The sequence below is a fragment of the Falco peregrinus genome, chromosome 1 (genome assembly GCF_023634155.1).
Source record: "Falco peregrinus isolate bFalPer1 chromosome 1, bFalPer1.pri, whole genome shotgun sequence".
NCBI classification, from domain to species: domain Eukaryota; kingdom Metazoa; phylum Chordata; class Aves; order Falconiformes; family Falconidae; genus Falco; species Falco peregrinus.
The window spans coordinates 81,411,535-81,424,255 of NC_073721.1; positions in this window are offsets into that span (position 1 = coordinate 81,411,535).

The window sequence follows — 12,721 nt, forward strand, 5'->3', positions numbered from 1 at the left end:
CTCAGCTCACAATCAGATGTAGCCAGAATAGTCTCCTGAGCCCCTACAAGTCTGTAAGGATTAAGCAACTCTGTGTAAAAATATGCTCTGTTGTCCAAATTGCTAGTGCCATCAGCAGGAGAATTGGTTTTGTTTTTTAAAGCTGCTCTGGGTTTTCTTTCATCTAACAGTGAACAGGTAACTAATTTATATTGCTGTATGATTAGCGAACTCATGTAAAACTCCCCAAGATGCCATGGTCAGGAATCAGACTAAGTCCATGATATAATGATTACCCCCCCACTTTCTTAATGATTTTTACTGAAACATGTAATTATTATTACACAACAGTTCAGAAGCTTGCATCTTGATGATGCACTTTCAAAGTATGCTTGGTTAAGCAATTGTCTCATAGATTGGCATGGCTATGGAAGGGTTTTATCAGGGAGTCAAATTCTGACACATTCAAGGGTGCTGTTCTCATCTCTTTTGCAGTGGGGTCTAACACTACTCACATAAAACTAATTTTACTTGAAATATGTCCAGGCAGCTGCCCTGACAGAGGAAGAGTAAAAAGTTTTAGAAGACTGAATTAATAGGTGATTAGATGAGTAAGATATACTTACAGACTTATCAAAAACAGGACGTACAACATGAAATACAGTTTTTCCTTCATTTAGTGACTTGTTGATATCCTTACCCTCTCTAAGTCTTTTCTGGCTGGAGCTGTAATACTTTGTAAGAACAGGTAGAAACTTCTCTTCCTTCTTTAAAATCTTAAATGATTAAATGTTTTTGGATGATAGTCAAATTGTAGTCAATCCAGTAAATTTTTCCTAGTCTGCCTGTAGCTACTCCTGATATGCATACACTCACACAAACATACTGCATAAAGTACATGCACATGCACATCCCTTATCTCCTGTGCAGGCTTTCTTGCTTTACTTTTTAAAACAGGAATTCAGATATTTGCCCCAATTTCAACCTATTTGCTAATCAGAGTAACTCCTTCATTTAATACTTTAAAATGCAAAGCTATTTGCTTTTGTTATTTGATATATATGTGTATTTTGGCAGGTATAAGTGACTGACTAGCATGGTCCTGCAGCGAGGGGCTGCTCATGCCCAGATCCTTAGGCCGAGCTGTCTGCGACTTCCACGCCTGCTGGTTTTGCCCTGTGCCACGGTAGTTTTTCGTGCAGGAACACGTGCACGGACTGACAGCTGGTATGCTCAGGGCTGCCCTTCCCCAAACCCCGGACCGTGGGTGGCCGGTCTGCAGCTCTAGCACCAGCCAGGCTCTTGTACGCTGGCACTGATAAAATGGAGAAGGCACGGACTCAAAGGTGTTAATGTAATCGCTGCTGCTGTACATGTGAAAAGCTAACGGCTTTGGGTCATTTAGGACCAAGTTATCAGCTTGCCTTGTGTTATGACACATGTTCAATATTAAAAATCTTACAAAGATTTAATCATTAAAGATAAAAAGAAAACAAAAGCAGTCTCCAGCACCTGAAAATAGCTGTTATAAGGATCTCTGCTAACACTAATTTCCTAGAACAATGTAAAAGTTAGTATAATTCACATGGTAATAAATCTCCTTTTGAAGAAAACAGTTGTTTGAAATAGTCCGGAAATACTTTTATTGGTTTTGTTGGTGAAACCTGTTCCAGTTACCTTGAGGACAAAGTGAGATATATACCTGTACAGGGCAGCAAAAAGAACTGAGGGAAGCAAGCTTTTTTCCCTGTTTCTGACTCCTCCAGCCTCCATCCTAGAGACCAGCCACAAACTGCGGTTACTGTAAGACCTGGCACTCTTGTGCCACAGGTAGATGATTGTGTTTTTGTCTGGTTTACTGGTTACAGGCTTACAGTGGTGGTTGAAAGAAGCTTCCTTGGCCAGGTCAGCCAGTCTGACTAAGTAGAAGGCAAGAAATGAGAGAGGGAAAAAATGAAACAAAATTTTTAAAAAAGCAAAATAAAAGAAATAAGGATGAAGAGAAGGAACAGCAGCAATCAGCAAAAGAGGAGGAACAGGACTGCAAACTTCATATCCTAGGTAGTGTCTGAGACAGTCCAATCTGGTAGTCCGCAAAGTCTGCATTTCAGGATTACCATGGTGAGGCTCTGCAGAGGGTTCCCTGGTGACCATGTACACAACAGCCATGTTAGGCAAGTTTATTGCTTCTAGCGCAGCTGCTCCATGGGGACATTACTGCCTGTTTGCAGTAATATCTTAGCTTGGTATTTGATATTTTCTGTCCTTTATAAACAATTCTACATAGCAGTCTGAGTTGCACTTTCATTACTTGGACAACTTGAATATAGGTTTTTACATGTAAGTTGATTTGAATGGGGATCCTCCCCCTCTGTTGCCAGGGAACTTGCTTTTTAAAATTCCTTTCTTTCATTGTGATTAAAAAAAAAAAGAAAAAGAAAGAAAAACAATGCCTTGAAATAGCCACAGTTCCACAGAACATAAATTTTGAATTTCAGCCAGCTCTACTTAGGAATTTCTAGCTCAGGATCATACATAGGTCAAGGGCAGGTTTTTTGATTTAATACTTTGTGTGTAGATTTAATTGTTTGGCTAACATAGCATTCAAATCTCTACTAGGCACGAAATAGCCATGATGAATCTTGGTTTCAGTCTGAACAGGTTTCTTTTTTTATAGAAAATTCTTTCCCTTATTTAATACCTTCTCTTCACCCTCAAAAACCCCATGATCAGACTAATTCATCTGCATGTTGAAATTTTTGCTGGAGATGTGATGCAATGGGTAGCAATGGGTCTTGAACTGGAAGGTATGAGTTGGACTGACTTGTTATATGACTTAAGCAAATCATTTCAACTCTGTGTCTCAATTTACCTATTTGTGATAAGGAGGTAACGTAAGGAATGCTAGGTCCTTCATTTCTGTGCTTTGTGCTGTTTACTGCCTTCGTTGTCTCTGTGGACTCTCCCTTTTCTGTCTGGTGGATGTCAATGCTTTAGGAGTTCTTCCATCACTGTAGATGCTTTTACAGTAGATGAGCCCTGCAGGCTTAATTTTCAGAACTTAAAAGTAGCCCATTTCCTACCTGAGTACCTACTTCTCATGGACTTATTTTTTTACTTTCTTTTATTTTAAAATAGTGGATTAAGGGTTGGAGTGTGTGTAGGTTCATAATGGAAAGCAAACCCTCCCAGTGCTTGCTTTCTCTCTCAGCAATGTTCCTTTACTGCTTACACTTAATTTGTTGCTTTTTCCTGCTATTTTTTGAACCACTGTGTCTCAGCTGATTTTTCTTCATGTATATTTTATGATACCTCTTCTGACTTAAGTCTTAGAACAGCGTGTTACTTCGACCTGTTGAGGTTTCAGTTGATGGAAAAGTACAGTATTGAGCTGTCCTCCGACACCAAGCTATTCTGTAGCAAAGGACTATTCATGAAGCGGGAGAGAGTTCACGTAAGAATTGAAAGAGTACATTTGCACAAAACCCAATGGGAAAAGCTCTATCGTCAAACCGGCCCAGGCTGTAGAGGCAGATGCCTGACTTTGCTTTTTTGTTTATATTCCAACAAATCAAAGCTGACCTGTGTAGTTATCGGACTACAGCAGCAGGTGCAAAAAAATAACTCTGCTGCCAACTCAAACGAAAGGGTAAGACTAATACCCTCTGGGAGGTATTGAGAAGATAACAGAGCACCATGCCAGCAACTGAATTAACGGCTCTATTTACGGTGGGTTTTACTTAATAACCTGCTCCTAACACTGACACATAAATACTCCATTGTATTGTTTAACACAGCCACTAGAGAAATCAATGGAAACAGGATGGGCAGTTCTTGCTGTGCCAGGTGAGAATGAGCGATGCCATGGAGGTGTTTCTTCTTAACCACAGGCAGGAGAGTGAGGAGGAAGCTGTTCTCAGCTTTTACAAAAGTGGAGAGACATTGTTTCCCACAGCTTCTTGCCTTAGTTATAGAAGGTGGCTGCAGAGCAAGGAAACTTCATTCCCCCCCATATTCTGGTTATTTTTAGTGAAGACAGGGAGCATAAATGAGCTCCAACATATATGTCAGCTACTGTCCCAGTGCCATGTGTCTCTAGGAGGCTCAGGGCCAAATAAGCCTGCTGCTACACCCAGGGCTGAAGCAGAAAGCTCTTGTACAGCCAGTGGATTGGGATGCCAGGGTGGTATTGCAAACTCTTAGTTTTTACACAACAAATACAATGCGAAGAAACTGCATGGATATAGCTGGTCTCCAAATAAATGTTTAGTAAACACACACAAACGTGAAAACCTTAATGACAGTCAAGTAATGGTCTAACATCAGTTTTCTGAAACAGGGTCAGTGAGCTCCATTAAAGTATTTCAGTGATAGCTGCCCACCTGGAGACCCTTTACTTTGCAAATAGCTGCTCACCTTGGGATACTTGGTAGTCTAGAGAGGAATGAAGGGGAAGCAGGCATTCTGGCTGGAGCTATCACACAGGTGGGATCAGCGAGTCCCAGCTTGGCACTAGGAAATGTGGCTGACCCAGGCACAGGAGTTAATAGTCAGCCATATAAACCCTCCCGGTTGGCTGCACAGAATGATCCTTCCCACCATGAGCTCTGCAGTGCCTCTGCTGTGTCTCCTCCTTGAAATAGCCTTTTGCCATCATGCCAGCAAAAGTGTGATCAGATTGTGGTTAGTCAGGCCGTGGGTTATAATAAGGTGTAAACACTGCTATTGACTGGGTTAGTCCTCCGGCAAGCTACTTAGTTTATGATAAAATGCTTTACACTCAGCTTCCAGCTTCCCCATACTAGCTAATTTGTGCTGTGCCCCTCATGGATTTAATGAAGAGACACGATTAGTTTATTGATCGAATGAATTGATTCATGTAAAAAAACAGTAGTCCCAATGGGAAAATTTGCATGTTCCCCAAGACACTTTCCTGATTTTGGTGTCCATCCCACGTTCCTTAGTCTGTTTAGTTCTCACTTGAAAACCAGCCCCAAAGAGGAAACTTGCAGTTTCCAAGCAGATGCCCTTTGAAAAAACAAAATGTATGAAACAGAGTTTAAAAAAAGGAAAAGAGGAAAAAAAAGGATCTTTTTACTTTGGAAGCAGGCAAATTAGTGGTTGTTACTCTTAAAAACCAGACTAGTCCCATAACAAGAGAGATGTGCTGGTGGTGGTAGCGGTTAAAATAAAATTCTCCATGAAATACTGGCTGCTGCAGCTGCATGTATCTGAGTGGCTGTTATGTCAGAAACACTTCAGCAGCTAATGAGAGCCAAACATGAATACAAACATAACTATTATTGTTATTATTTGTCATTATTCACTAATAACTGAACAGTCACACAGACTACCTTAGCAGTATGGAAAGCAGTTCCCTCAATATGCTGTTAGTATTTAACACAATACAAAGAGAAGCTGTCGTGGAAGGTAGAGGGAAGTGGTTGGGGAACCAGAGCCAAGGGAAAAGGAGAAGGTGTTAGAACACGATGGTAGTATTCTGTTAGCTGATGAGGTTCCTGCCTAATTATAGACATGTGGCTCGTCAAGCTTCAGGGCCATCTAGAGCGCTTTTTGGCCATTTGTATATTTAGTGTATTGTAAGCAAAAGAAAAATGTTTAGCAAAAGGAGATTAGGGAGATGAGCTGGCTCCTGGTTAGAGGAAGGATGTACCAGAGAGATAGGAAGGACATGAAAGGAGGTGTGGAGTTGTTCCATGAGGTGTGGTATTAAGTGCTGAAAGAAGAATAAAGAGCAAAGGCAGTTTTTCCCATTATTGTGTTTCCAAGACTCTGTATCCCTGAGGCTAGACTGATGAATCTATGGCAAATGACTTCTAAATATTCAGGAAAAATGGCTGACCCAAATTATCATGAACTTGCTGAGGTGGTGCAGACAGTAATGAAAGGAGTGCCATATGCCGGTCAAAGCCATGTTTTGCAGCACTAACTCTGAAAAAATAAAAAAAGAAAAAAACATGCTTTTTTGCCAGTTTTTAGCAGATGTATCTACTTGTTCCAAACATTCTAAGGATATGTTAATGCAAAAATGACATGAATATTTATGACAAGAAATAAAACCTTTTCTTGACTCTCTTTTGTCTTAGCTCTATGACTAGCAATTCCACTAATAATACACAGATCTGTGCACAGATCTTCTGCAAGGGGAGAATGAGCTTTTTGACAGTAAAATAAGCGTTGATATTCTTTTTTTATATTCAAAAACTAGTGGCGTGGCAAGAAGAGGCACATCTAGTCTGTGATGTGGCAAGGAAGCACCGATCCGGAACACTGGTTCCTTGTTAAGAGGCAGGTTCTGGTTGACTTTTTCCTCTGTTTAGGTAAAATTTGCAGAAGTACCAACCTTTGTCAGTTAGCACTGTCAGACACATCTATGCCTTGAGGACTCTCTGTTCACAGTTGGCCTTTTGTTTGCTTCTGATTTAGAAAAACAAACAAACAAAACCTCTTTTAAAATTCTGCCTTTTATTTTCATTATACTAATGAGTACCTTGGAAAATTGAAGTCAGTTCATATGAAGATTGTTGATTGTGAAAAAAAGGGGTCAGAGGAAAAACAACCTATGAGACTTTGCATATCATCAAGTAAATTTTCTTCTTTTTTTGCATTCATAAAATGAACTTTGTTCTCTCTCAAAAAGGAAACTGTACTATGGTTTTGTCTTTAAATTACATCGTTAAAAGAGAGATAAGAACCAAACCCAAACCCTGGAGCGGAGGGATAGCGCAGATACAGATCTAGATCCTAACTTTTCTACCCAAGCTTCTCTTTAGTTAAAATATATATGCAAGATTTTGAAGCATCCATATGAACATGTTAAAACAACCACCACATATACAAAAGTTGCCTTGTAGTGCATCATGAAAATCAGATCTTTAGTAATAAAAGATTCCAATCAAGCTTTATTTGATTTTGTTTATCATGATCCTATCTGTAATGTAGGTAAATGGTAAATGCTCCTTTTCTATTAATCTTTCTTTTTCTGGTCTTTCAGTTTACCTTCATGTATACATTTAATATACAAGGTTCAAAGAAAACAAAAGAATAAACCCAACTCTTCCTTTCCAAAAGCCCACAACAGTAAATGATCAAGGTATTAATGTAGTCTCTGAAAGCTCACCAAGAGTCAGTTTTGCACATGCAAAGGTAGGTTTATGCATATGAACCGCAGCTGTATACACCAAAAATATAGTAGCATAGGTATGTGCTGTTCAGAGAGGTGCAGAAGGGAAGAAGATTGGCCTCAAAGGCCCAAACCAGATCCTAAATGCAAAGAGTTTTGGAGATTATTTAGAAAATTTTCTTATAAAAATGATTCCTTGAACTTCACACTCGCAATGTGATTCAGTAAACACATTTTGTTACTGTGGCCCAAAGGTACATATGATGGAATAAAAATGAAGTGCATCAAACACTTGGTATGTTATACAACAAATAATGAGTGTGATCATAGTGCTTCTTCATATGAATTTTCTTCAAAGCTTTCAAAGAGATTGGAAACAAATTTTTACGGGGTATGTTTGCAGTGGTATTAGTGGTGAGTCTTGAGATTATCATCAGGCCAAGCTGCATATGCTGTCATCTGAATGGTACCTTGCAGGTCCTAGCAAAGTGGTCCAAAGTTGAGCTTTTTGTTGTGAAGTAGATCTCTTCTGGGAACCAGCTGGCAGATGAGTTGTTTCTTTTGAGGCTTCTCTCTGCTTTTGAGGTACTAAAACAGAGAGGTGGAAACAAGGAAGTGTGCGATGGCTACATGTGGATCTACATGGCCAGGAGAGATCCTAACACACTGCAGAATAGGTCATATCTGAAACTGAGCTGTGCCAGGGATGGTATCTTATTTGGGAGTTTGGCACAGACACCAGGGATTAACCTGAGACCTTTGTAAATCAGAGAGAGATCACAGGGCAATCTTAGGGTCAGCCATAACTGTACCTATAGGCACACTAGCTCAGAATAAGACCTGGTAGTAATACACATTAAATGAGAGGAAAAAAACCCACCAGAAGACCTAAAGCTCACAGTAACATACAAACAGACTCTCAACATTCATGTATTCAGTTTGTGCCTGCCCTTACTGCCACTGGAGATGTAAACTAGGTGGTTGGAATGCAAAACAGCTAATTGATCATATACAAGTACAATGCATTTATGTTTCTGAAGTAACCATATATGTAAAGCAGGTCCACCTGCTTTGTTGTATATGTCCTTTGTTTCTGGTGGCTTGAAAAGTAGGCCCACTTGGTTGTCTTTTGCTATTTCAAGAAAAAGATTAGAATCCAGATCCTATTCCTCTGCAGCTGCAGTTATTACTGGGTATCATTTATTTTAGATTGATGTTTAAGTGCTTGACTGTAATCCAAGGTGCAGTAATGATCTAAAATACTTAACATACTCTGTAGATACTTGTTCCATAAACTCCAAGCCCTGAAAAGCAGGGATTGTGTCTTCACTGTGTACATAACATACTTCAAAGAAAATAGGCCCAGGTGAAATCTGCATTTGAAGTTCAGCCATGATGGTAAAAGGGGAAAAATGGGGAAGGATCCCATAGGTAAATACACCAAAAGAGATCCACCCTTTCGGACACGCCAGGAGGAGCTGCACCGAGCTTGTCTCAGCTAGAAGTCACTTTTAGACTTTGCATAGCTTACGGGTGGAGTCATAGTTTAATAGTTTCAGTCAGTTTTGCCTTAGACATCTTTTTTTTTGTGTTTTGCATAGAGTACATAGCTTTGCAAACCAGAAGGCTGTAGGCTCCCTTCCCCTATGGGCCCCACACCCCCTCATATTTGTAATTAATGAGACCCTTATTTATCAATGTCAGAACAATCACTCTGGTTGTAGTACTTTAGGATTTGCTCATTTTCTCTGTGCTGCTTCCTTGCCTTTCATACTGTGTTCAGCATTTTTCCTGTCATGTAATATGAGCTCTTCTTGAAAGATTCTGGTTCAAAGAAAGGAGAAACTCATTATCTGGATGTTAAGACTCATTGGGTTGAATGTGGAAATGAGGATCAGAGTAATTTATTTTCAGAGCACACCTGTAGTGCAATAAAATAATTTGAATAGAGTGCACTATACAGTGTTCAAGGTTCAAGGATTTGTAAATATGTTTTTCTGCAGTGCTGGATTTGCTCCATGGGCTGGCCATGGCTCCTTGCTCTTTCCATTACTGCTGTTTACTCAGAGTGTTCAGGCGGTCAAGGAAGACAAGACAAACAGAGCAAATGACCTCCTGTTACTGCCAAGTTGCTGGGTTGTGGCTCGGTCAAAGCTCTTCCTGACTCCAAGTAAGAGCTTTCAGTAAGCGAGGCCTTAAGGCTTTGGTCTTTGAATACCACCTGATATACTGAATGTAGGGGAAAGATCTTTTTTTTTTTTTAATGCATTCATCCTTTCTCATAGGACTCTCTCTAGAAAGAATGTTGCTGAACACCAGTGGACAACTATTTTTAACCTTGCTGATTGAGTAAAGTGTTATTTGCTTCCTCTTATAACTGTGCAGTGTTCCTACTAGTGTTACAAGATTATACGCCAGAGATGGCCCTTCTTCAGCGGAAGAGTGGAAATGTGTGTACGGATATTGTACAGATACCTGCAATGCACACACAGAGAGGGGTGTGTGTGTATATAAATACATGTGAATATATACACATATATTTCATGTGTGCTTTCATTTATAATGTACCATCTTAGTAGAGAGACAGATCCCAATACCTTTATATTGCTTTCCAAAATCTCAGCTCAGATAGAATCCCTTTTTAACACAGTTTCCTAAGGAAATGGGGCTTTTGTAGTTATTCTGCCTGTGTGTTGGCTTTTGCATTTGGCCTGTAACAATCTTTGAGTTCCATCACTAATTTTAATTAAATTTGATATGGGGTAGAAGTCTCAAAGATATGAAGTTCTTGCAGGATTAATGAAAACTGGCTGCCAAGTACAGGAGGAAAATCTATTAATACTCCGTCTGAAAGAAAGAGTGAAGCTTGAGCTCACTTCTTTGAGACAATGAGATATTATGAATGCCCCAACCGTGGGAAAAACTTCAATCAGTGCTCACATCTTACTAGACACTAGAGAATCCAACCACAAGATACACATTCATAGGAAACCAGGCTTCATTAGTTCCACTGTTCGCTTTGATACATGGCATATGATTAAAAGAGAACTGAACATATTATGTGTCCTTCCCCTTGAGGCTTCACACCCTTTAACCAGGTTTGTCTGTACACAAGGGAGATTTGAGTATTTGGCCTTAAACTAATGAAGAGCACACCCCTTCCAATATCCTGACTCAAAGTCTTTCCAAGTATGGGATGAGGTGCTGCTATAAGCATAAATCTGCCATGAACTTGTGTCAAAGAAAGGCACACAGAGGATGAAATGGAGAAAATCACATTTTGGTTTTCATAGGGAAAATATTCTTGAGGGTGATGCAGTACGCTTCCAAGCAAAGGTGTGGAAGTTAGATTATTATGACTTTATGCTCACCCTGAACAGAGTGCTAAAATCATTTCCAAATAAGGAACACCCTTGCATTAAGATAAAGGAGGTGACTTGACAATTTTCAGGTCACCAAAAAAACAGCGCCTTGAATAATACAGAGAACTTTGGGGAAGTTTGGATTAAAGCTAAATCCAGTCCTGTTCCTGTAATTGATGTCATATTGCAAATTCTTCCTCTTATGCACAATTATTCTCACAGATGGTGATGGAAATTGATTATTCTGGTTGAGATGACTTATATAACTTTCAAAAATGGGATGTATTCATTGATTAATTTGTAAAGCAAGTTCCATGGACATTATCTGAAAATACTATGATTGTTTACGGATACTGTGGAGAGGAGTTGTCTGCTAGTCAGTGAAGGAGGAAGAAGATTTTTGAGGAAAATAACTGAAATCCACATCTAGGGAAGAGGCTGTCAGAGTGCTTCTTCAGAAGTCTCTAATGTGCATTGGTTTTGGGTACTGCTGGGGTGCAAAAACTATGCAAGACACATGATTTGGTTTATTTAGTTATCCATAGTTTCACTTGCTAAATCAAAGTGTCATAGGATCTTTTGGTTTGGAAATTCTCCTGATTAGTTATGAAGAACGAAAAATGAGAGTTTACCTAACTGAATTTTCAGAGCAAAATTACACAGGAGCTTGAACACAGAAATAATTTCAGTTGATATGCACACATCTTCCCAGACATATTTTTATTTGCATGAGTATCAGGCATGAAACTTGCGTAGAATTCCAGAAACTGTGTAAGTTGCAGAAGACAAAACCACATAACACAGCACCTGAAATTCTGAGGTGGCTTCTGAAAATGTGACTTCAGATCAACAAGTTGAAATCCGGTATGAAGTACATGTTGTAATTTTTAAAAAAGAAGTGAATTTACCAGGCTAAGTTCCTAAGAGTGTTTTGCTAATCCTCAAGTTTCTAGTTGTTCCAGAATAGCCGGTATTCTACCTCACCTCTATTTGATACTGTATTAAGGTCTTCATCATTAATACTTCATTCATTCATACCTAATTGTCTTAAATGATTAAACCCCAACGTAAATAAATAACTTGATATATCATCAACCAATACAGTCTCAGAAGTGTATGTATTGACTGTCAAACATGCATTATAGCTTAAAAAGTCTTATGTATCAGGTATATGAGATAAATTACATACATGCTGAACAATTTTATAATCAGTATAATAAATTTAAATGCTTCCTTACACTTTCTCTCTCACAATAATAAGTCAGTTGGCTTTAAATGGGACTAAAAAATGTCTTGACTTGCATAAATGCACTGACTGATATGACAGTCAGCCTTATTTGGCCAGAGCGGGACAATAGGTACCTCTCTTAATTATTAATATTTTATACCCCACATACCTTCTATGAGAAATTAAATTCTCCTTGCTGGTGGTCACTGAGTCACAGATGGGTGAGGATTATGAGTGAAAAACAACAGGTAAAACATCCGTGGTTTGATTTTGCCATTTTGTATAGCTACAAAAAAAGGTCCTGAACTAGGTTATACTGTGAAGCACCATTCCCTGTGATAAACTCCCTAACACTTTGGCTTTTTAAGCAATTCTTGGTAAATTCTCTCTCCCTCTCCCACTCTAAATACATTTTGAGGGGAGAGGGAAGAGAGAGAGACTTGTAATTTTAAAAAGTTGCATAATTTATTTTAAATGACAGAAGGGAACACCAACCCAGGTAATTTTCAGGCTGTTCTTTAAAACCAAGGTGGTAAGTGTTTCTATTGACTCTTTCTAACAAAAAGGTTGCAGGTATAAGCTTGTAGGGGGTCAGGCTGTGCTCTCAATGGAAGTTTTCTCATTGGCCTCAGTGAGAAAACAACCAAGACCAGTGACCTTACTTTTCACAAGTCCATTTTGTATTTCATCATCTTTTTAATTCCAGGGCGATGTCTAGCTGCGTGCACATGCCATCCTGATGTTTAAGATTTTGTTTTTACAGACTTTGTGGGTTTCTGTTTAGAATATTTTTGAACAACAGTTTGTTTTTTTTTCCCTGTGTATTTGTATAAGAGTAACAATCTGAAGCCTTTATAGTATTTAACAAATTATTTTTCCAAACTCTTGAAGAATGTCCATGGTTATAATGTGTGTTTTTAAACATTGTAACTTCAAACCACTGAAAGATAAGTTAAAATATAAAAAATACCTGGAGAACTGTGTATACCTTCACTGGAATGATTAAGC